Source organism: Scyliorhinus canicula, chromosome 13 (assembly GCF_902713615.1).
Source record: "Scyliorhinus canicula chromosome 13, sScyCan1.1, whole genome shotgun sequence".
Lineage (NCBI taxonomy): Eukaryota > Metazoa > Chordata > Chondrichthyes > Carcharhiniformes > Scyliorhinidae > Scyliorhinus > Scyliorhinus canicula.
This window is the reverse complement of record NC_052158.1, coordinates 149,373,718-149,396,037: the sequence shown is the minus strand read 5'-3', so window position 1 is coordinate 149,396,037 and position 22,320 is coordinate 149,373,718.

The window sequence follows — 22,320 nt, the reverse complement described above, 5'->3', positions numbered from 1 at the left end:
ACTCATGTCGACGCTATCACCAAGAAAACACAACAGCGCCTATACTTCCTCAGGAAACTAAGGAAATTCGGCATGTCCACATTACCCCGTACCCAACTTTTACAGATGCACCATAGAAAGCATCCTATCGGGCTGCATCACAGCCTGGTATGGCAACTGCTCGGCCCAGGACCGCTCGAAACTTCAGAGAGTCGTGAATACCGCCCAGTCCATCACACAAACCTGCTTCCCATCCATGGACTCCATCTGCACCTCCCGCTGCCGGGGGAAAGCGGGCAGCATAATCAAGGATCCTTCCCACCCGGCTTACTCAATCTTCCAACTTCTTCCATCGGGCAGGAGATACAGAAGTCTGAGAACACGCACGAACAGACTCAAAAACAGCTTCTTCCCCACTGTCACCAGACTCCTAAATGACCCTCTTATGGACTGACCTCATTAACACTACACCCTGTATGCTTCATCCGATGCCGGTGCTTATGTAGTTACATTGTATATCTTGTGTTGCCCTATTATGTATTCTCATGTATTTTCTTGTATTTTCTTGAATTTTGTTTAATTCCCTTTTCTTCCATGCACTGAATGATCTGTTGAGCTGCTTGCAGAAAAATACTTTTCACTCTACCTCGGTACACGTGACAATAAACAAATCCAATCTAATCCAATGTACCGAGACTAGGTCTACTAGCTGAGAGTGGTGGTGAGTGATAGTGATTCAAGGTTTATATTGCCCTTCTAGCAGCCCGAGTGATTACATGACATTATTGAAAGTCACTTTCTTGCGCTGACAAGTGACTTCTTTTTACATTTGGTCTTACTTATGTCTAATATGACCTTTAGTTACCGGACCCTAATTGCATTTAGTCTTTGTACTACTGGATCTTGCTTGACTGGTAATAAATTCGGTTGACAGGTAATAAATTTGGTTCCTGCCTCATCAGCAAATGTTCTGATATGAAACCCTAGTCTTATCTTCCCAACCTCGATGTTTGATGATAACTTGTGTTAATTGAAGCAGTTCCCTCTGAATCTCTGCCTTTAACTGGTGTCCGTATTTCACACTTGCACTTTATTGTTACCTAATTGGGACATAAATCTTGACCCTTCTTATTTGACTACTTGCAAAAAGGTTTTAACTTCTAAAGTTAGTTTTAACTTCTAAAAAAAATGTAAACTATTAAGTGTAAAATAAAGTATAAACTTATTATATTTGTAACTAAAGGCCTTCGTTATATTTGTAACCACAACTTTATATGTGAGTAAAACTTAATTCGCTATAATTTCTTTAACATGGAAAGGAATTGTCTCAAGCTGGTGTTTGAGCTGACGCAGGCTTTTTGTATTTCAGCCTGCTTGTCAACCACAGGTCCACACGTCACTGAAAGGGGCAACACAGGTGGAGAAGGTAGCCAAGAAGGCATACGGCATGCTTGCCTTCATTGGCCGGGGCATTGAGTATAAGAATTGGCAAGTCATGTTGCAGCTGTATGGAACCTTAGTTAGGCCACACTTGGAGTATAGTGTTCAATTCTGGTCACCACACAACCAGAAGGATGTGGAAGCTTTAGGGAGGGTGCAGAAGAGATTTACCAGGATGTTGCCTGGTATGGAGGGCATTAGCTATGAGGAGCGGTTGAATAAACTCGGTTTGTTCTCACTGGAACGAAGGAGGTTGAGGCGCGACCTGATAGAGGTCTACAAAATTATGAGGGGCATAGACAGAGTGGATAGTCAGAGACTTTTCCCCAGGGTAGGGTGGTCAATTACTTGGGGGCATAGGTTTAAGGTGCGAGGAGCAAGGTTTAGAGGAGATGTACGAGACAAGTGTTTTACACAGAGGGTAGTGGGTGCCTGGAACTCGCTGCCGGAGGAGGTGGTGGAAGCAGGGACAATAGTGACATTTAAGGGGCATCTTGACAAATACATGAATAGGATGGGAATAGAGGGATACGGACCCAGGGAGTGTAGAAGATTTTAGTTTAGTCGGGCAGCATGGTCGGCACGGGCTTGGAGGGCCGAAGGGCCTGTTCCTGTGCTGTACTTTTCTTTGCTCTTTGTTCTTTGTTCATACCGAGAAAGAAATGTGTCATCAGATTCAGTTTTATTTTCAGTTTTGCTTTGAGCAGAGCACACATACACAACTCTGCTGCTTGTGTCTCCAATATTTCTGACCTTTAAATTAATTTCCCCCCATGCTCAACCTCAATAATTGTACCCACAACCTTTTTTCTCAATCGATTATGAGTGATTGGTGCCTTAATATGATAAGAAAAACATGACATACTTTGCCCAGTTTTGTTATTCGGCAGTAAATTCTAGAACGTTTTAAATTTCCAACTTTCAAGAAGTCCTACATTAGCAAGTCAATATTGTACAATCTACTCCTCAGAAGCCTGTTCATTTAACAACACTGACTGCACTTCAAGATGTTCAATTCTATAAATATACTTGCAGGTCAGGAAGGTTAATGTAGAAATTGAAGTCTTTTGCTATAGCTTATATTCATAAGTGACTTTCCAGAAGTTTACAGTAAGCCACTCTAAGGAGTGGGGTCCTTGACTTTCCAGCACAGAGGTATTGCAGGCAATTGTACCATTGAGCCTGTGATTCCCCAGCTGAGAGTGGCTAATTCACCATTGGGCCCAGAAGGAGTACTTGTGTCGGACTCAATTCCATACCAATCAGAACATTTTACTCTCCCAGGCATTGATAACTCGCTGCTTCATTGAATTAATTAATTCTATCTTGTCATGCCTTTATCAGCTATTGTATTGCACACTGTGGTGTTCTCACATAATGAAGGTTATGCCCAGCTTCAGGAGTTAATTTGAAATTGAACGAAATGGCAGTAACAATAGTGACTAACGATAAAATGCACTGGGAGACAATATTGGCTCAGTTGATATTGATCAGTGTGCTCCAAGTTAATAGGTAGCACTTTATTGTTGCACACATCAATTTAACAGAGACAGTTACTCAGGCTCCTGTACACTCTCTTTGCATTCCAATCGGAAAAACGTTTTGGTTAATGAGAGAAAATTAAGATTTCATTCTCAATGGTTATGATGTCAGTTTGGATCTATGATAGCACTAACATGTTGGAATCTGGAGGCATCGGCATCAAGGCCCACATCAGTACCCGGGCATACAATATAGGCTGATTTTCACTCTGTACTGTTACTCAAGACACTGAGGTGTAAATGCACCTGGGAGCATCAGCAAATCGTTTTCTACTCCACGATTTATTTTTCTCCCTGTCGAACTCAATGTTAAAGAAAATCAGGTATTTATTTTTCATTTTAAGTTCCCCCTTTGAGAGCGTGATTGGCCTACTTCTTGAACAGCTGCAGTTCATATGTTGAAGGTACTCCCACAATGCATAGCAGCATGGCACAGTGGTTTGCACTGCTGCCTCACAGCGCCATGGACACGCGTTGCATTCCAGACTTGGGTAACTCTCAGTGTGGAGTTCGAACATTCTCCCCGTGTCTGTGGGGGGTTCCGACGGGTGTTCCGGTTTCCTCCCACAGTCCAAAGATGTGCAGGTTAAATGGATTGGCCATGATCGATGCGCGGGATTACGGGATGGGCTCGGCGATTGGGCTTAGGTTGGGTGCTCTTTCAGAGGGGTGGTGCTGATGCGATGGGCCAAATGGCCTCCTTCTGCACTGTAGGGATTCTATATTCTACACTTGTTTCAAGTATAAGGACCGATGGCTCCTTTAATGCCCAGAAGTAAATATCAGTTTGGACCAGTATTCTTACTGCCCCGATTTTTTTTGTTTTTTTCCCTGCTGGATGTGTATTCAGTGAGAGCTCTTCAATAATAATAATCCTTATTGTCACTACTAGGCTTACATTAACATTGCAATGAAAATACTGTGAAGAGCCCCTAGTCGTCACACTCCGGCGCCTGTTCGGGTACACAGAGGGAGAATTCAGAATGTCCAAATTACCCAACAGCACATCTTTCGGGACTTGTGGGAGGAAACCGGAGCACCCGGAGGAAACCCACGCAGACACGGGGAAAGTTTGCAGACTCCGCACAAACAGTGACCCAAGCCAGGAATCGAACCTGGCTGGAGCTGTGAAGCAACAGTGCTACCCACTGTGCTACCGTGCCACCCTTTATTGAACTGATGTTAAGATGTCTGTCTCCTTAGGCAGCCTCATGGCACAGTCTCGTGACTACAGAAAGCTGAGTGTGTCAATCAACTGGTTACATTTCAAAACTCAAGCAGTATTGTAAGGTCGGGAGTTTCAGAAATTTGATTGATCAGCAATGAAGGAACAGCAGTACATTTCGAAGTCAGGATGGTGTGCAGTTTGGAGGACAGTTTGGAGGTGGTGCCGTTACCTTGCGCTTGCTTCACTTGTCATTCTAGATGTAGAGGTCAGACGTTGGGACAACTGAGCTATACAGCCACTGGCCCCAGCCGCTCTCTTGTCCATCCTTCAAGTGGCCATTCTTCATGTGGACACCATGGCAGTGGAGCAGCATCTTTATAACACCGAGTGGTGTGGGAGGGGGTAGGTAGAGACATCATATCCCACCCCGGTCCTCAGCTGAAGTCTAGATGTGTGGATATTCCCAAAGCCATAAGTGATCAGAAGCAGGGTCCTTGATTTCCTTGTTTTCTGCATCATAAATAAAGAACTCAGCTATAGAGCCCCACCTACTGCTTGGTGATGATCAGAAATCCTAACACACCACACATAGAGATAGCACAGCACTAAATCAGCACGCAAAATAAAGGGGGCACAGTATGATTTGTGGTTCAGTAAGTAGGATACTTAACAGTGACTCTGAGGATCATAGGTCCAAATCCTAACCCATACACATGCACACAGCACCGGGATTGACACTTTTGTGAGTGTGGATGGACTGCAGCACTTTAAGAAGTGCTGTCCTTTAGGCGAGACATTCAACTAAGGCTCTGTCCACCATATCGTGTGAATGAAAAAGATCCCATGGCTCGGTTTCAAAGGTATGTCCCGAACGTCTTGATCAATATTTATCACTCGGCCAATAACTAAAACTAATTATTTGGTCATCATCACATTGCTTAATGTGAGACTTGTCACCCTCAATCCACCTTTTAAAAAAAAAATTTCATGGGATGTGTGTGACGCCGGCTATGCCAGCATTTATTGCCCATCCCTAATTGCCCTCATTGGCAGTCAAGAGTCAACCACATTGTTGTGGGTCCAGAGTCACATGTAGGCCAGACCAGGCAAGGATGGCAGATCCTGACACTCTACATTGGGCACCCCAGCATCTTCCTCCAGACCCCCAGAACATCTCATCACAACCCCTGAGAGTTGAGGTGCGGTTCCCACAGATGCCAGTTGCCATGGACCTGACCCGTCAGGCATCCAAATCGCAATGTCCTCTTTGTGTCCCCGCAGGAGAAGGTAGCTCACAATGGAAGGGAGCAGGAGAAGACCCCTTGTAAAAAAAAGGGCAATGGAGCTCGCAGGGTGGGTGAGGAGTGAGCCATCATCGACAACGAGGTTGGCCTGCACCGTAGAAGTGAGGATTCACTGAACCTCCACCCCGATGACCTGTGTCAATTGAGTTCTTAACTGCACGCACCCTTGTCCTTCCCATTCACTGAAACTGTGTCCCTTGTCTTGCAGGAACACCAACCGATGGAACCGGCCCATCCAAAGGAAAAGCTCCCCCCCCCCCCCCCCCCCCCCGCCCCCCAACCTCAACAGCACATTGGAGGTGATCTCCGAGGAGGCTTCTGAAGAGGTGGCTCAGTTATCACCAGCACCATCCACCAACGCAGAGACACGCACCTCGGTGGGTGTCACTATCTGGTGAGCACCACACAGCTGCTGATGCATATCAGGTGAAGACAGGATTGGGCAGCGAAGGTCAGCTGGATCCCAGAATACAGCTTTCCCCCGCTAGATGTCATGCCTCTGGATAGGTTCCTCCAAGCGCTGCTGGAGATGCAAAGGCAGAGGCGGAAAACCCAGGATCAGGTGTCAGTGACATTCCTGAAACTACAAGGCCATCATTGCGTGGCACCCAGGTCAACACTGCAAGGCTGTCACTGAGTTTGCACATTCTCCCTCTGTCTGTGTGAGTCTCACCCCCACAACCCAAAGATGTGCAGGGTAGGTGGATTGGCCACGCTAAATTGCCCCTTCATTGGAAAAAAATAATTGGGTACGCTAAATTAAAAAAAGAAATGCATTCAAATCAGTTTTTCACCCCTCCTGGGTTTGAACATGATCATGTTATTGGGGAGGGCACGGGAAGATCGCGTTCCGAAATCTCTCCGGTGCAAATCCCATTTTTGGCATCTCACGAAATAGCGCGGCCATTAGGAGATTTGCACCCCATCTGTTTCTATGTTTGGCTAGATCTTTCCGCATGTGGTCATGGACTGCTTAGGTATCATAGAACATACAGTGCAGAAGGAGGCCATTCAGCTCATCGAGTCTGCACCGACCTACTTAAGCCCTCACTTCCATCCTATCCCTGTAACCCAATAACCCCTCCTCACCTTTTTTTGTCACTAAGGGCAATTTATCATGGCCAATCCACCTAACCTGCACGTCTTTGGGCTGTGGGAGGAAACCGGAACACCCGGTGGAAGACGGAGACACGGGGAGAACGTGCAGACTCCGCACAGACAGTAACCCAGCAGGGAATCGAACCTGGGACCCTGGCGCTGTGAAGCCACGGTGCTATCCACTTGTGCTACCGTGCTGCCCTGTATCTGATGAGTCTTAAATGGCACTGCATATTGCGCAATCACCTACAAACATCCCCACTTCTAACTTTACACCGTGCGCAAATTAGCGGCAATTCCTAGAATCATAGAATCACTGCAGTGCAGAAGGAGGTAATTCAGCCCATCGAATCTGCATTGACTCTCCGAAAGAGCACCCCACCCAGTCCAATGGCCCCACCTATCCCTGTAACCAATAACTCCCCCTAACCTTTTGGACACCAACAGGTAATTGACCATGGCCAATCCACCTAACACATCTTTGGATTGTGGGAGGAAACCGGAGGATACCCAAGCAGACACAGGGAGAAAGTGCAAAGTCCACATCTGTGCATTGAATTATCCTCAATGATGACCGCACTTCCAACATTTGTCATTGCAAATGAACACTTTACAACTTCCTAAGGTCATGCAAGCCCTCCATAATTAGCTTTGTTTCTTTCACTTATTCCCTTGAAGGTAAGAAGCTAAGTCAGGGCAGAGGGGCAGAGAGGTCTGAGAATACTAAACTCTGAATAACAATGCGAGTCAGCAAGGTCTTAAAGGGTACAAATTAATGGGATTTATGTTTGGAAGAATGGAAGGTCATGTTAAATTTATATAGACCACACTAGTATCCTAGTGGGAACTAAAATCAATGCAAAGAAAAATCTGTACCTTGGACATCCTGTCAAAGACCCCCAATAATCAATATTGGCAAAAGTTAGATTTGCTCCTGCTGTGTGCAGCTGTGGTCTCCATATTTTAACAGAAGCGATGTTGAAGCACCAGAGAAAACAAAGAAATGATTTACAGATGTTACCAGAATTGAGAAGATGTCGCTGTCCAGAACAATTGAGCCGGCTGCTGGGGTTCACTGTCCCTGTAATAAAGGAAGCACATATCTGAAGCTTCGGGGATTTCGGCAGACTTTTACAGATGTCATGTCCAAGGTGTTAAAAACAAGGGTGGTTGGTGCCAAGTCCAGAGGCGGCGAAAACTAACTTTCAACAGAGGTGAGGGGGGTGGGGGTGTGATTATTGTTTAGGGGAGGTGGGACTTGTGAGGGAGGGAAGCGGATTTTGCACTATGTTTATATTTGTATTGGTACTATTTACTGTTATTATTATAAAATTATAAATGCCTTAATAAAATGTTAAAAAAAAAAGAAATAAAAAAGAAAAATCTTGGAAAACCTCAGCAGATCAGTCAGCACATGTGGAGTGGGAAACAGAGAGCGGAATTCTCTGGTCTCCCAGCAATGTGCTCCACGGTGGCAGGAGGTGGCATGACATTCGCTAGCAGCGGGATTCTCTGGTCCTGCCTCTGCCGATGGGAACTCCCATTGACACCACCCCACGTCACCAGGAAACCCACGGGAGGTGGTGTGTTGCCGGCGGGACCAGAAAGTCCGGCCGTCTGAATTCCGGCTGGGGTTAACACTTCAAGTCCATGACTCTTCTTCAGAGCAATAAGAGACGATGGTCACTAATGACCAAATGGAGAATTCTGGGAGGAGGTGTCCTGATTCGGAGAGTGGTTAGTGGGTGATACTCACTGCCGCTTGGCATTGGTGAGACCATAAAGAATGTAAACAATATTCTGGGCTTCACTGAACTAGAGATTTGTCACATGTTTGATGCATATGTGAAGGAAAGTGAAATCGGCTGGGTGGGGGGCAGTAATCAGAGTGGGGGTAAACTCATGTAGGGAAGCTGGAGGTGAGGGAAGATAGGGTGGAATGGGGCGGAGATGGAGGGAGTGAGCGAGGGAAGAGATGCCTAATCACGATGATCATCATGTAGGAATTGACTGATCCCTTGTGCGATCATTGTTCACAAATAGAATCAGAGAATCATAGAGCCAAACAGCATCTCCGCCGGTTTAAATAAAACCTGTGATCACTCTAATCCCATTTTTCAGCATTTGGCCCATAGCCTTGCATACTCTGGGATTGTAAGTGCACATCTAAATACTTGAGGCTCTCTGCCTCCACCACCCTTTGAGGCAGCAAGTTCCAGACTCCCACCATCCTCTGGGTGAAAATGTTTTTCTCACATCCTCTCTGTGGTGAATGTACATCATGGAATTCACACTGTATAGTATTGCGTTCACACTATATAGCATTGTGTCCTTGGGGGCTCTGTCTGTGAGCCATTACGCAGCTCTGCCCACAGGGGGAGATAAGGAGCTTGTACAGGGCTCCACCATCAGCTCCGCCCATGGCTCTGCCCATGGCCCCTCCCACAACCGGAAGTATAAAGTGCTGCAGCCTTGTGAGTCTGCTCTCAGTTCTTCTGGTCGCAGGCAGGCTCAGCTGTAAGTCAATTAAAACCACAGTTTACTTCCTATCGTGTCTCGAGTAAATTGATGGTCACATCACCCTCTAAACCTCTTACCTTAAATCTATGTCCCCTGGTCATTGACCCCTCCACTAAGGGGAAAAGTTTGTTCCTGTCTACTCTTTCTGTGCCCCTCATAATTTTACACATCAATCATGTCCCCCTGCAATCTCCTCCGCTCCAAAGAAAACGATCCGAGTCCATCGAATCTCTCTCCAGCCAAGGAAACATCCTGGTAAATCTCTTCTGCACCCTTCCCAATGCTATCACATTCCTCCTATACCTGCACACAATACTCTAGCTGTGGCCTAACCAACATTTTATACAGTTCCAGTATAACCTCCCTGCTCTTAAACTCTGTGCCTCAGCTAATAAAGGCAAGTATAACCATGTGCCCACCTAACCACTGTATCCACCTGCTCTGAAATGAAAATAAATGAAAATCACTTATTGTCTCGAGTAGGCTTCAAATGAAGTTACTGTGAAAAGTCTCTAGTCGCCACATTCCGGCGCCTGTCCGGGGAGGCTGGTACGGGAATCGAACCGTGCTGCTGGCCTGCTTTAAAAGCCAGCGACTTAGCCCAGTGTGCTAAACCAGCCTGTTACCTTAAAGGACCAGTGTACATGCACACCAAGGCCCTTCTGATCCCTGGTGATTCCCAGATCCTGCCATTTATCACATAGTCCCTTGCCTTGTTTGTCCTGCCCAAGTGCATCACGGCACACTAATCCGGATTGAATTCCATTTGCCGCTGATCAGCCCGTCTGAACAGCCCAATTATATTCTCCTGCAATCGAAGGCTATCCTCCTCACTATATACCACTCCACAATTTTTTGTATCATCCGCAAACTTACTAATCAACCCTCCGAAATTCATATCTAAATCATTTATAACCAACAAAACAGCAAGGGCCCCAACACTGATCCTCACTAGACACTGGCTTCCAATCAGAAAAACACCCCTTGATTGACCATCGCCCTCTGCTTCCTGCCACTCAGCCAATTCTGGATCTAATTTGCCAAATTTCCTTGGATGCTATCAGCCTCCCACGTGGGACCTTGCCGAAATCGAAGCAGACTATCTCAAGGATAGTTGAGGCAATGTGGAAGTCAGGTAGATGGGGCTGGCTTTCGTTGTTGGCAATAGCTACGAGGAAACTGGAGTGAGGGTGCAGTCAAGGAAACGGGTCATGAATTCATTGTAAATTCAGCTTGCATCACAAATAAAACAGGAGCAGGCTCACCCAATTTGTCTATTTTGACATCTCAGTTTAAGATTGCAATAATTGGCAAGGGTTTGAAATGGTGACTTTGAGAAAATAATGTGGGATGGTCAATAATTCATCTGAATATCCTGTGATACAAAGGATTAAAATGGCCTTTTGGCACCAATTTGCAATGTGTTGAATGGGTTTGTGCCAATGGCTTTATCCTTTGTGACCCTGCAGGAATAACTGTCTAGACAGTTGACTTTTATACCATTATTCTGGTGGGAATATATTTTTCCCAGGGGTAAAATGACAAGTTTCAAATATTTCTGTCATCTAATTCCCTGTGGTCTGGCCGCTCGTGGAGGCAGCCTTTCCATTACAAATTACTGTGGAGTGAACCACTGCATTTATTCACTCATATTTAAATGATTTACACATTAAAAGACCAGTTTTATAAACTTGAAGAAAGCCTTTTGTCGGTCGAAAATTTTAGTTGCTCTGCGGGAAGATAAAAGCTTATTGGCATTGAGTTCAGCGTTGAAAGCCTCTTGGCAAAATTCCTGGGTGCAACCGTCCAACAAATTATTAAGCATCTCATTTTAAAGGGATCAACAACACACAAAAGCAAAACACTGTGGATGCGATTTTGATTAGGTGCACTTTGCGACCTTCCAGACTCAACTTTGAGTTCAACGATTTCACACTGTGTTCGCTGCCCGTAGATTGTTTCCCTCTCTTTGCATCTTTCCATCTTAATCGGGTCTGATTAGTAAGTTTGCGGGTGATACTAAGATTGCAGGAGTTGCGGATAGTGTTGAAGATTGTCGGAGAATACAACAGCATATGGATAGACTGCAACATTGGGCAGAGGAATGGCAAATGGCATTTAATCCGGACAAATGCAAGGTGATGCATTTTAGTAGATCCAATTCAGGTGGGAGCTATAAAATAAATGGCAGAATCATCAGGAGCATAGAGACACAGAGAGATCTGGGTGTGCAGGTCCACAGATCCTTAAAAGTGGCAGCACAGGTGGAAATGGTGGTAAAGAAAGCATATGGCATGCTTACCTTCATAGGACGGGGTATCGAGTTTAACAGTTCGAAAATTATGTTACAGTTATATAGAACGTTTGTTGGGCCACACTTGGAATACTGTGTCGAATTCTGATCACCGCACTATCAGAAGGACGTGGAGACTTTGGAGAGAGTACAGAAAAAGTTTACCAGGTTGTTGTCTGGTATAGAGGGTACTAGCTATGAGGAGAGATTGGATAAACTGGGATTGTTCTCCCTAGAGAGACAGAGGCTGAGGGGCGACCTGATAGAAGTTTCTAAAATTATTAGGGGTATAGATAGCGTGAACAGTTGGAGGCTTTTTCCCAGGGCGGAAATGACAATTACAAGGGGGCACAAGTTCAAGGTGAGGGGGAATGGTTCAGTGGAGATGTGTGGGTAAGTTTTTTACACAGAGGGTGGTGGGTGCCTCAAATGCACTGCCAAGTGAGGTGGTTGAGGCCGATACGTTAGCGACCTATAAGACTTATCTAGATAGGCACATGAACAGAGAGGGTATAGAAGGATATATATGGTTGGTCTAGATAGGACACGTGATCGGCGCAGGCTTGGAGGGCCGAAGGGCCTGTTCCTGTGCTGTATTGTTCTTTGTTCATTTGATCTTGATGCTTAATCCTGTTTTTCTCCTGTTTCTGTTTTCGGACAGCAGTCAATCATAATTCTGTCATTTGCACCTCCCCGAGACATATCTTATGTTTCTTTACTTGCTCCGCGCTCCCTAAACCTCTTTTCTGATCAAACGGGTAGGACAGCCACAGGAAGTCGGCAGGTTGGGGGGGGGTCTTCAGTAAAATGCTGGAGGGCTCCGATGATGTAATTAAAAACCAGACTACAATATTAGCAGCGGGCATGCACGGCAAAAGCACCTTTGCTGACAAAATGATGGAAATTGGGGCTGAGGGCCAGAAGAGACCCAGCAACCAAAATAATTTGGGATGATTTTTTTTTTGTTTCCCTGTGGGTCAACGGTCTCCTCTGAACTGCCGCAGTAAAGCTAGGCTTCCCTCCACACACCCTCACCGCCCCCCTCCCCCAACTGCAAAGCCCTCCCTAATAAACATGTCGGTCACTTTAAGGGCCCTCTTGCTGCCCATATTGAGGTTGTAGAACTCAAGAGATTCCCAATCCTCACATTGCTGAGCACTTTATTTACATAAAATTACATAGAAATTACAGTACAATAACCAGCCATTCATTCCAACTAGTCTATGCTGGTATTTGTGCACCTCCCACCCCTTTCATCTAACCCCTATTGTGGTAACTTGAGACCACAAGGTAGATAGCCGAATGTGTTGTGTAAACAAAGGAACTTATTTACATGAATAAGGAACAAAGTTTAATCATTACACTAACCCAACAGAACAGTAGGAACAGTCATAGCAATGAAAGCAGGGGCTCTAGTAAAACAGGTCTTGCTCACAGGCCACCCTCTTGCCAAAAAAAACGCCAAAGCCTGCATACGCTCAGAACCCTCGACAGATGCTGGGCAGCAGGGTAGCATGGTGGTTAGCATAAATGCTTCACAGCTCCAGGGTCCCAGGTTCGATTCCCGGCTGGGTCACTGTCTGTGTGGAGTCTGCACGTCCTCCCCCTGTGTGCGTGGGTTTCCTCCGGGTGCTCCGGTTTCCTCCCACAGTCCAAAGATGTGCGGGTTAGGTGGATTGGCCATGCTAAATTGCCCGTAGTGTCCTAATAAAAGTAAGGTTAAGGAGGGGGGGGGGGGTTGTTGGGTTACGGGTATAGGGTGGATATGTGGGTTTGAGTAGGGTGATCATGGCTCGGCACAACATTGAGGGCCGAAGGGCCTGTTCTGTGCTGTACTGTTCTATGTTCTATGCCAGTGAAGCAATTACATAGAAGAAAGGCCCATTAGAACACTCGGTAATCAAAATTACTCTCTGCAGCACTCTCCACTCTTAAATCCCCCATCAGGACAGAAATACAACAAAATTAATTCTTAACTATATCAAAGTCTGTCAGGAGCTTTGCGATTGCGTTGCGACCTATACAATACCACTGGTAAATCTTGTAACAATTGCTCTGGTATCGTGGGTGAAGAGGAAAATTACGAATCTAAACATGAATGTTCCTCTTGCACTCCCCCAGCAGCACCCAGTGGCAAACATGGATTGTCTACCTGGTGACCACCCACAGCACCATTACCTTCTGCCATGTCACCTGTAATAGTTGCTGACTCTGAAACTTTTCCTGACCCTGACACATAGTGTCAATGAACATGGACTTGGTGTCTGCGAACAATTCTTCCATTTTGCAGTCTCACAACCGAAGATCAAAGACCTCTTTGGTTTACAATGACTCCTTGTAAGCACCTCTGGTTACCACCAAAGATCCTAATGTAAACCTGATCATCTGGGTTGAACCCTCTCTCTTTGGCCTGGCAGTCATGTCCCTCCTTCTGCTCCTCTTGCCTCCTGTTCACTTCAGCTCTGAGATCTCGATGAATCAAATCTAGGTGCGAATTTGGCCTTCTCCCTAACAATTCCGCTTGTGGATTACGGCGTGACGCGAGGCTGGAATAAAAATCTTGAGAGCTTTGTACTCTAGGTGTCACCTGTCATTCTCTTCCATCCCTCCTTCAAGGTTGAAACAGCTCGCTCCACCAAAACAGTCGAAGCTGGATGAAACGGTGCGGCATACACGGCATAGACCAGAGGTGGGCAATCCTTTCCGTGCAAGGGCCACATTCAGAAATTCACAATTTTAAAGGGCCGCATAGTATATTAAGTAAAATAATTAATATTTTAAATAGCCAAAATAAAAGTTCTTTAAAGAAAAAAAAGCACATTTATTTGAAAAACAAAGTAACTCAGTAACAGAACAATGTCAATGAGAATGATGCATCTGACTGCAGTCATTTACCAGTTTGTTGAAATCAGGTGTCAAGTTGCTTGTGCTGATCCTTAACACTGACAGAAGCACAGCCTAGCCGAGTCAACGATAAAAACGCGCGTAGTGGGGTGGATGAGTGGGGTTGCCTTATTGGTCGGTTTAGTTGGGTGTGCGACCAATAGGAGTCCAGGTAACAAACAATAATAAGGCTTATTGTCTGTAACCTGGACTCCTATTGGTCGCACACCCAACTAAACCGACCAATGAGACAGCCCCACTCATCCACCCCACTACGCGCGTTTTTATGCGGCCCGCCAATGACGTGCCCGGAATCATAACCGGCATTTTTGAAAAGTCGCCGGGGAAAAGCCGCTGAAGTAAATGGCTAATTGAATAAGCGCATTTACTTCAGCGGCTTTTCCCCAGCGGCTTTTCAAAAATGCCGGTTATGATTCCGGGCACCTCATTGGCGGGCCGCATAAAAACCTTTGTCGGGCCGCATGCGGCCCGCGGGCCGTAGTTTGCCCACCCCTGGCGTAGACCATTCTTCCGCATGAGTTCTTAAAATAATTCATTTATAAACACAGTGACGACATCCAAACCAAACAAATCTGGTCGGCCATGAGACAAAAAGAATTTGACGTAGCTTCTCAGTTGTAACAGGGTGTTACTCAAGATATGTTACTCAGGATTATTACTCAGGATAAGTGCTTCCAACCATTTTGAATGTGCAGAAATGGTAACCAAAATCATGTGGTTGATGGAAGGTCCCACAAAGTCCACATGCAGTCTGGACCACGACCTATCAGGCCACTCTCAAGGATGAAGTGGTGATGGTGATGCCATACCAAACAGGATTTCACCTTGTCTTCCCAGTCCTGATCCATATTAGGCCGCCAAACATATGACCTGGCTGGCTGAGATGAAGCAGCTGGATGAGCCTCATAAATTTCCTCCATGTCTTGCGAATGACCGGGGGCGAAATGGCCATGCTTGATCCCTGAAGTGCGCATCCATCCTCCAAACTTAACTCATCCCAACGCTTCGCATAAGCTTTCAGCTCATCATCTTCTATGCTAGTTGGCCAACCGTGCATCAGAAATATTTTAACTTGGGACAGAATAGAATCTCTGTCCATCCACTGTTTAATCTGCTTCGCACTTAGTGGAGAACGTGCCAGTCTCCCAAGTAAGAAAATAGTCTCGGAAGGACACAACATCTTGGACGATAAATCCAGTAAAGGGAGATGACTCAACGTGTCTGTATTTACCTTGTCCTCCCGTACTCTGTGTACAATATTGTAACAGTACGCTGACAATGTAAACGCCAATGCAGTATTCTTACTGAGACCATGCTGGTTTAGCACAGGGCTAAATCGCTGGCTTTGAAAGCAGACCAAGGCAGGCCAGCAGCACGGTTCAATTCCCATACCGGCCTCCACGAACAGGCGCCGGAATGTGGCGATTAGGGGCTTTTCACAGTAACGTCACTGAAGCCGACTTGTGACAATAAGCGATTATCATTATCACAGGAGAAATACATGTTGACTGACTGAAAAGACTCATTAACAGCTTGTGGTCAGTACATATGGTGAACAAGCGACCAACCAGGTACCGATGGAACCTTTTCACCCCAAAAACAATAGCGAGATCCTTTTGTCCAGCAGTGCATATCCCCTTTCAACCTTTGTCAGCGGCCTAGATGCAAAACTGATGGGTGTTTTGCACTCGTTCTCTACCAAATGAGAAAGTATCTTTCCCACACCATAGGGAGAGCCATTGCATGAAAGGATACGTTCCCTGTCTGGATGAAAATGGACTATCAGGAGGAGATTGAAAGCCTTCTTCTGTGTGGACTCCCATTTCCATTTAGCTTCTTTATGCCGGACTAGATACAGCGGAGCCAACACTGTTGACAGGTCTGGCAAGAACTTTCCAGAATAGTTTACTAAGCCAAAAAATGACCTGAATTCTGCCACATTCCTGTGCTCTGGAACTTCCATAATTGCTCAACCTATTGCTTCCAGAGGAGATAAGCCTTGGGCAGTGATTCTGTGGCCGAGATATTCCACGTTTGATGCCTGAACACTTCACTTGCTCCTCTTCAGATGCAATCCCGCCTCTTTTTAAAACTTGATCGGGAGAAACTGCCCTCCACACCCCGCTGGCTGAAATGTTGAGAATCAGAGAACGCAGAGCTAAAGTCAGTGGCGGAAGAAGCGAAGGCCACATGAGGAAAATGCTTTTTAGGCTGTGAATGGTTAGGATCTGGAATGCACTCCCTGCGAGTATGGCACAGGCAGATTCATTTGCGTCTTTCACAAGAGATTGGATGATTGATTCGGAAAGAAAACAAATTTGCGGGGCTATGGGGAAATGGCAGACGAATGCGACGAGCTGAGTTGCTCTGACTGAGAGCCAATGCGGGAACAGATCATTATTCTGTGCTGTAATCATTCCACGATTCTATCAGTGGCAAAAGTGATAATAACCAGCCATTTCAGTGAGGTTGGTTGAGAGATCAACATTGCCCAGAAGCGAGAAAGCAGTGGATGGCACTGCTCCCTCAAGGCGCCGAGGACCCGGGTTTGATCCCGACTCTGGGTCACTGTCCGTGTGGAGTTTGCACATTCACCCCGTGTCTGCGTGCGTGGGTCTCACCCCCACAACCCAAAGATGTGCAGGGTAGGTGAATTGACCACGCTAAATTGCCCATTATAGAACATAGAACAGTACAGCACAGAACAGGCCCTTCGGCCCTTGATGTTGTGCCGAGCAATGATCACCCTACTCAAACCCACATATCCACCCTATACCCGTAACCCAACAACCCCCCCCATAACCTTACTTTTTTAGGACACTACAGGCAATTTAGCATAGCCAATCCACCTAACCCGCACATCTTTGGACTGTGGGAGGAAACCGGAGCACCCGGAGGAAACCCACGCACACACGGGGAGGACGTGCAGACTCCGCACAGACAGTGACCCAGCCGGTAATCGAACCTGGGACCCTGGAGCTGTGAAGCATTTATGCTAACCACCATGCTACCCTGCTGCCCTTTATTGGGGCATTAATTGGGATGAAAAGAATTGGGTACTCTAAATTTAAAACAAAAACTTGACAGGGAAGACGGAACCTGGATTTAAGATCACATCCACAACGCACCATCTCCTGCAGCATCCTGCCATACAAATCTAGGACAATTTTACGAGCAGGCCATGCAGCCAGGCTTAAGCAGGATTTCCCCTCCGTAGAGAAAGGGTTGGGTTGTAAAGCAGTTTTACTGTAAATGCTGCATCAACGAAGCTCCCCACGCCCAATGAGTATTTTATTCCTGGTAATGAGCGGACACCATCTCTCCCAGGCCATAATAATAACTCAATCATAAGCTCGAGTTCCCACATTTTCCCACATTTGTTCCCTGTCACTCACAGTGAGAGACGGCGATTTGTCACAGTCCTTTTTGTCAGATTCTCAGAGGGCTATATAAATAGCCCAGTCACTGATGAACAAGAGGAGCTAGGAGCGAGCTAAGGGAATATATCACAGTGTTCGTAACTATTTAATTCGCAAGTATTATCATTAGCTACAGCCAAGATTAATTGTGTTAAATTTTAAATACTGGCCATGGAAGAGAAAGTCTGACAGGGTGGAAAACAGCAACATTTTACATTTATGTCACACTTCTTTGGTAGCAAAACAGCCAAGATGTTGCATAGATGTATGATCAAACAGGTGGTCACTCTGTGGCTGTCTCCCCCTCCTCAGATGCATGAAGTCATAGAAACATAAAAACATAAAAAATAGGAGCAGGAAGAGGCCATTTGGCTTCTTCGAGCCTGTTCAGCCATTCATTGTGACCATGGCTATCATCTAACTCAGTAACCTGTTCCCGCTTTCCCCCCATATCCTTTGACCCCCTTTAGCCTCAAGAGCCATATCTACCTCTTTCTTGAAAACATACATGTTTTGGTCTCAATTGTTTTCTGTGGTAGAGAATTCCGCAGGCATGTTATTCTCACCCAGTTCTAAATGGTTTCAGCTGTATCCGTAGAGCGTGACCCCTGGTTCTGGGCTCCCCCGTCATCGGGAACATCCTTCCTGCATATACCCTGTCTAATCCTGTTAGAATGTTATAGCTTTCTATGAGATCCCCATTGATTCCCCCAAGAACCAGCTAATAAAGCCCTAACCGACTCAATCTCTCCTCATACGTCAGTCCCGCCATCCCAGGAATCAGTCTGGTGAATCATCACTGCACTCCCCCCACAGCAAGAACATACATCCTTGGATAAGCAAAAACTGCACACAGTATTCCAGGTGTGATCTCACCAGGGCCCTGTATAATTGCAGCAATACATCCCTGCTCCTATATTCGAATCCTCTCATTATGAAGGCCAACATACCAATTGCCTTTTTTATCACCTGCTGCACCTACATGCCTACTTTCAGTGGCTGGTGTACAAGGACATCTAGGTCTTGTTGAACATTCCCCTCTCTGAATCTATAGCTATTCGATAATAATCCGCCCTCTTGTTGCTACTAAAGTGCATAACCTCACATTTATCCACATTATACTGCATCTGCCATGCATTTGCCCACTCACTCAACTTGTTTAAATCACAGTGAAGTATCTGTGCACCCTCCTCATAGCTCGCCCTCAACCCAGCTTTGTGTCATCTGCAAATCTGGAAATAATACATTTAGTTCCCTCATCTAAATCATTAATATTTATTGTGAATAGCTGGGGTCCTAACACCAATCCCAGCGGCATCCCACTAGTCACTGTCTGCCCCTTGGAAAAGTACCTGTTTATTCCTACTCTTTGTTTCCTGTCTGCCAACCAGTTTTCTGTCCATCTCAATGCACTTCCCCCAATCACATGCACTTTAATTCTACGTGCTAATCTCTTATGAGGCACCTTGTCGAAAGCTTTCTGAAAGTCCAAAAAAAACATGTCCACTTGTTCGCCCTCATCAATTCTACTAGTTACATCCTTGAATAATTCCAGTAGATTTGTCAAGTATGATTTCCCTTTCGTAAATCCATGCTGACTCTGTCCGATTCTGCCACTGTTTTTCACATGCTCTGCTATCAAATCTTTTATAATGGACTCCAGATCTTTTCCCACTACCTGATTGGTCTATAATTCCCTGTTTTCTCTCTACCGCACATTTTAAATAGTAGGGTTACATTAGCTACTCGCGAACTGTGCCAGAGTCTAGAGAAGATGACCACTAAAGGGCCACATCCTTAAATAGCCTGGGATGTAGATTATCAGGCCCTGGGGATTTATCAGCCTACAATCCCATCAATTTCCCCAACACCATGGCCGGAATCCTCACCTACCCGGCGGGGCAGGGGGGGTCCCGGCGGGATGGAGTGGCTTGAACCACTCCAGCGTCGGGCCTCCCCAAAGGTCCGGAATTCTCAGCACCTTTAGGGGTTAGGCCCGCGACAGAGTGGCTCCCGCTCCGCCAGCCGGCGCGAGCGGCCGTTGGTGCCCCGCCAGCCGGGGACGAAACGCCTTCGCCGGCCGGCGGAAGTCCACGCATGCGCCGGTGTGTCAGCGGCTGCTGACGTCATACCTGCGCACGCACAGCGGAGGGGGTTCTCTTCCACCCCCGCCATGGTGAAGGCCATGGCGGGGCAGAAGAAAAAGAGTGGGCCCCGATCGCAGGCCAGGCCACCGTGGGGGCACCCACCGGGGGCCAGATCGCCCCGCGCCCCCCCAGGACCACGGTGCCGGCCCGCGCCGCTAATCCCGCCGGCACCAGATGTGCTTTGATTCCCGCCGGCGGGAACGGCCTGTCAGCGGCGGGACTTCAGCCCATTGTGGGCTGGAGAATCGCCGCGGGGGCCCGCCGACCAGTGTGGCGTGATTCCTGCCCCCGCCAATTCCCAGGTGGCGGCGAATTCGGGCCACGGCGGGGGCGGGATTGACACCGGCCCTGGACGATTCTCCGACAATTCCGCCCCATTTCCCTCCTAGTGCTGATTTCCTTCAATCCCTTCCTCTCATGAAACCCTGTCCCCCCCAACATTTCTGGTGTTATTTGTGTCCTCGTTTGTGAAGACAGAACCAATGCATGTATTTAGCTTTTGATCCGTAACTTTGTTCCCTATTATAAATTCCCTTATTTACGGACAGAAATATCGGGACCGACATTTGTCTTTCCCAATCTTTTTAGAATAGAGACATAGAACAGTACAGCACAGAACAGGCCCTTCGGCCCTCGATGTTGTGCCGAGCAATGATCACCCTACTTAAACCCACGTAACCCGTATACCCGTAACCCAACAATTTCCCCCTTTAACCTTACACCACGGGCAATTTAGCATGGCCAATCCACCTAACCCGCACATCTTTGAACTGTGGGAGGAAACCGGAGCACCCGGAGGAAACCCACGCACACACAGGGAGGATGTGCAGACTCCACACAGACAGTGACCCAGCCGGGAATCGAACCTGGGACCCTGGAGCTGTGAAGCATTGATGCTAACCACCATGCTACCGTGAGGCCCCTTATTTTTTCTCCTCCTACATCTCGTTGCTTCGTTATCATGGGCCAGTTTCCAGAGGGAAGTAATTTTCTTTGTTGTTTTAACTGGAAGCCAGAGCAATTGAAATGAAAATCGCTTATTGTCACGAGTAGGCTTCAATTTAGTTACTGTGAAAAGCCCCTAGTCGCCACACAACCGGCGCCTGTCCGGGGAGGCTGGTACGGGAATCGAACCGTGCTGCTGGCCTGCTTGGTCTGCTTTAAAAGCCAGCGATTTAGCTGAATGAGCTAAACCAGCCCCAATTGGGGCTAGGTAGTGAGAGAGAAGACATCTGTCACAGCTCTGATAGAAGCACTTGGCTTAGAAGGCTAAAGAATCATAGAATCATAGAATTTTCGGTGCAGAAGGAGGCCATTTGGCCCATCGAGTCTGCACTGGCTTTTGGAAAGAGCACCCAACCCAAGCCCACACCTTCACCCTATCCCCATAACCCTGTAACCCCACCCAACACTAAGGGTAATTTTGGACACTAAGGGCAGCTTAGCATGGCCAATCCACCTTACCTGCACATCTTTGAACTGTGGGAGGAAACCGGAGCACCCGGAGGAAACCTATGGACACACGGGGAGAACGTGCAGTCTCCGCACAGACAGTGACCCAAGCCGGGAATTGAACCTGGTGCCCATGAGCTGTGAAGCAATTGTGCTAACCACTACGCTACCGTGCTGCCCAAAAGAGGAAATGGTTTCTCTCAGCTTTGCTAAACGAAAAGCCATACCATGGAGTAATGGTTAAGAAAACAAGTGCAGAGATCTAAAGAGCCGTTAGTTAAGGCAACTAAAGAAATCAAGAGAAGTTTCCAAGAAGTATAGCGTTAACAGGACAGAGGAAGCTGTAAACCAGGACAAATACTGTTGAGTAAAGTTACCGAGAGTTGAAAATTCATTGGATCGCGATAGGTCAGAAAGGCATGCAGAAGTGCTCAGATTTGTGAGAAATGATTACAATTTGTGAGACTTATTTGAAATAATTGTGGAAGCCGGTGACTGGACCTCGGATCTTTAAGAAAAAGGAAGGCCGAAGGTGGAGGTATAAAACCTGAAAGTGAAACATTGATGGGAGCAACCGGGAGAAAGCATAATTTAAAAGAATATTTGAAAGCGGAATGTGAAATCACTCTGTTTAGTGAGACAAGGTGACTAAAGATATAAGGATCATCTGGGGGGATTTTGAGGGGGAATGAACAGGCATTCACTTGGGTTCAGGTTGGAGTGTGTTTTTGACCACAGCCAGCCTGTGTGTTTAAAAAGGACTGTGTGTTACTGAACCATTGTAGCCTAAACACAGAGGTGGACTTCCTCTCTGTGGGACCCCATAATCACGCCCTGGCCTTGAGTGACTTGGCCGCCCACCCCCAATGACATTGAGCCCTGCCCCAGTGACATTGAGCCCCTCCCACAATGATGCCAGGCACCACCCCAAATGCCCTCTTGACCCCGCCCACCCTCAGCCCACACAATGTAAGGCAGAGAAACCCAAAATCTCTCCCTCGCTGCCCAGCCCTCCCCTCTCACTCTCAGCCCTGCTGCCTGGTGGCCTCCGGCTC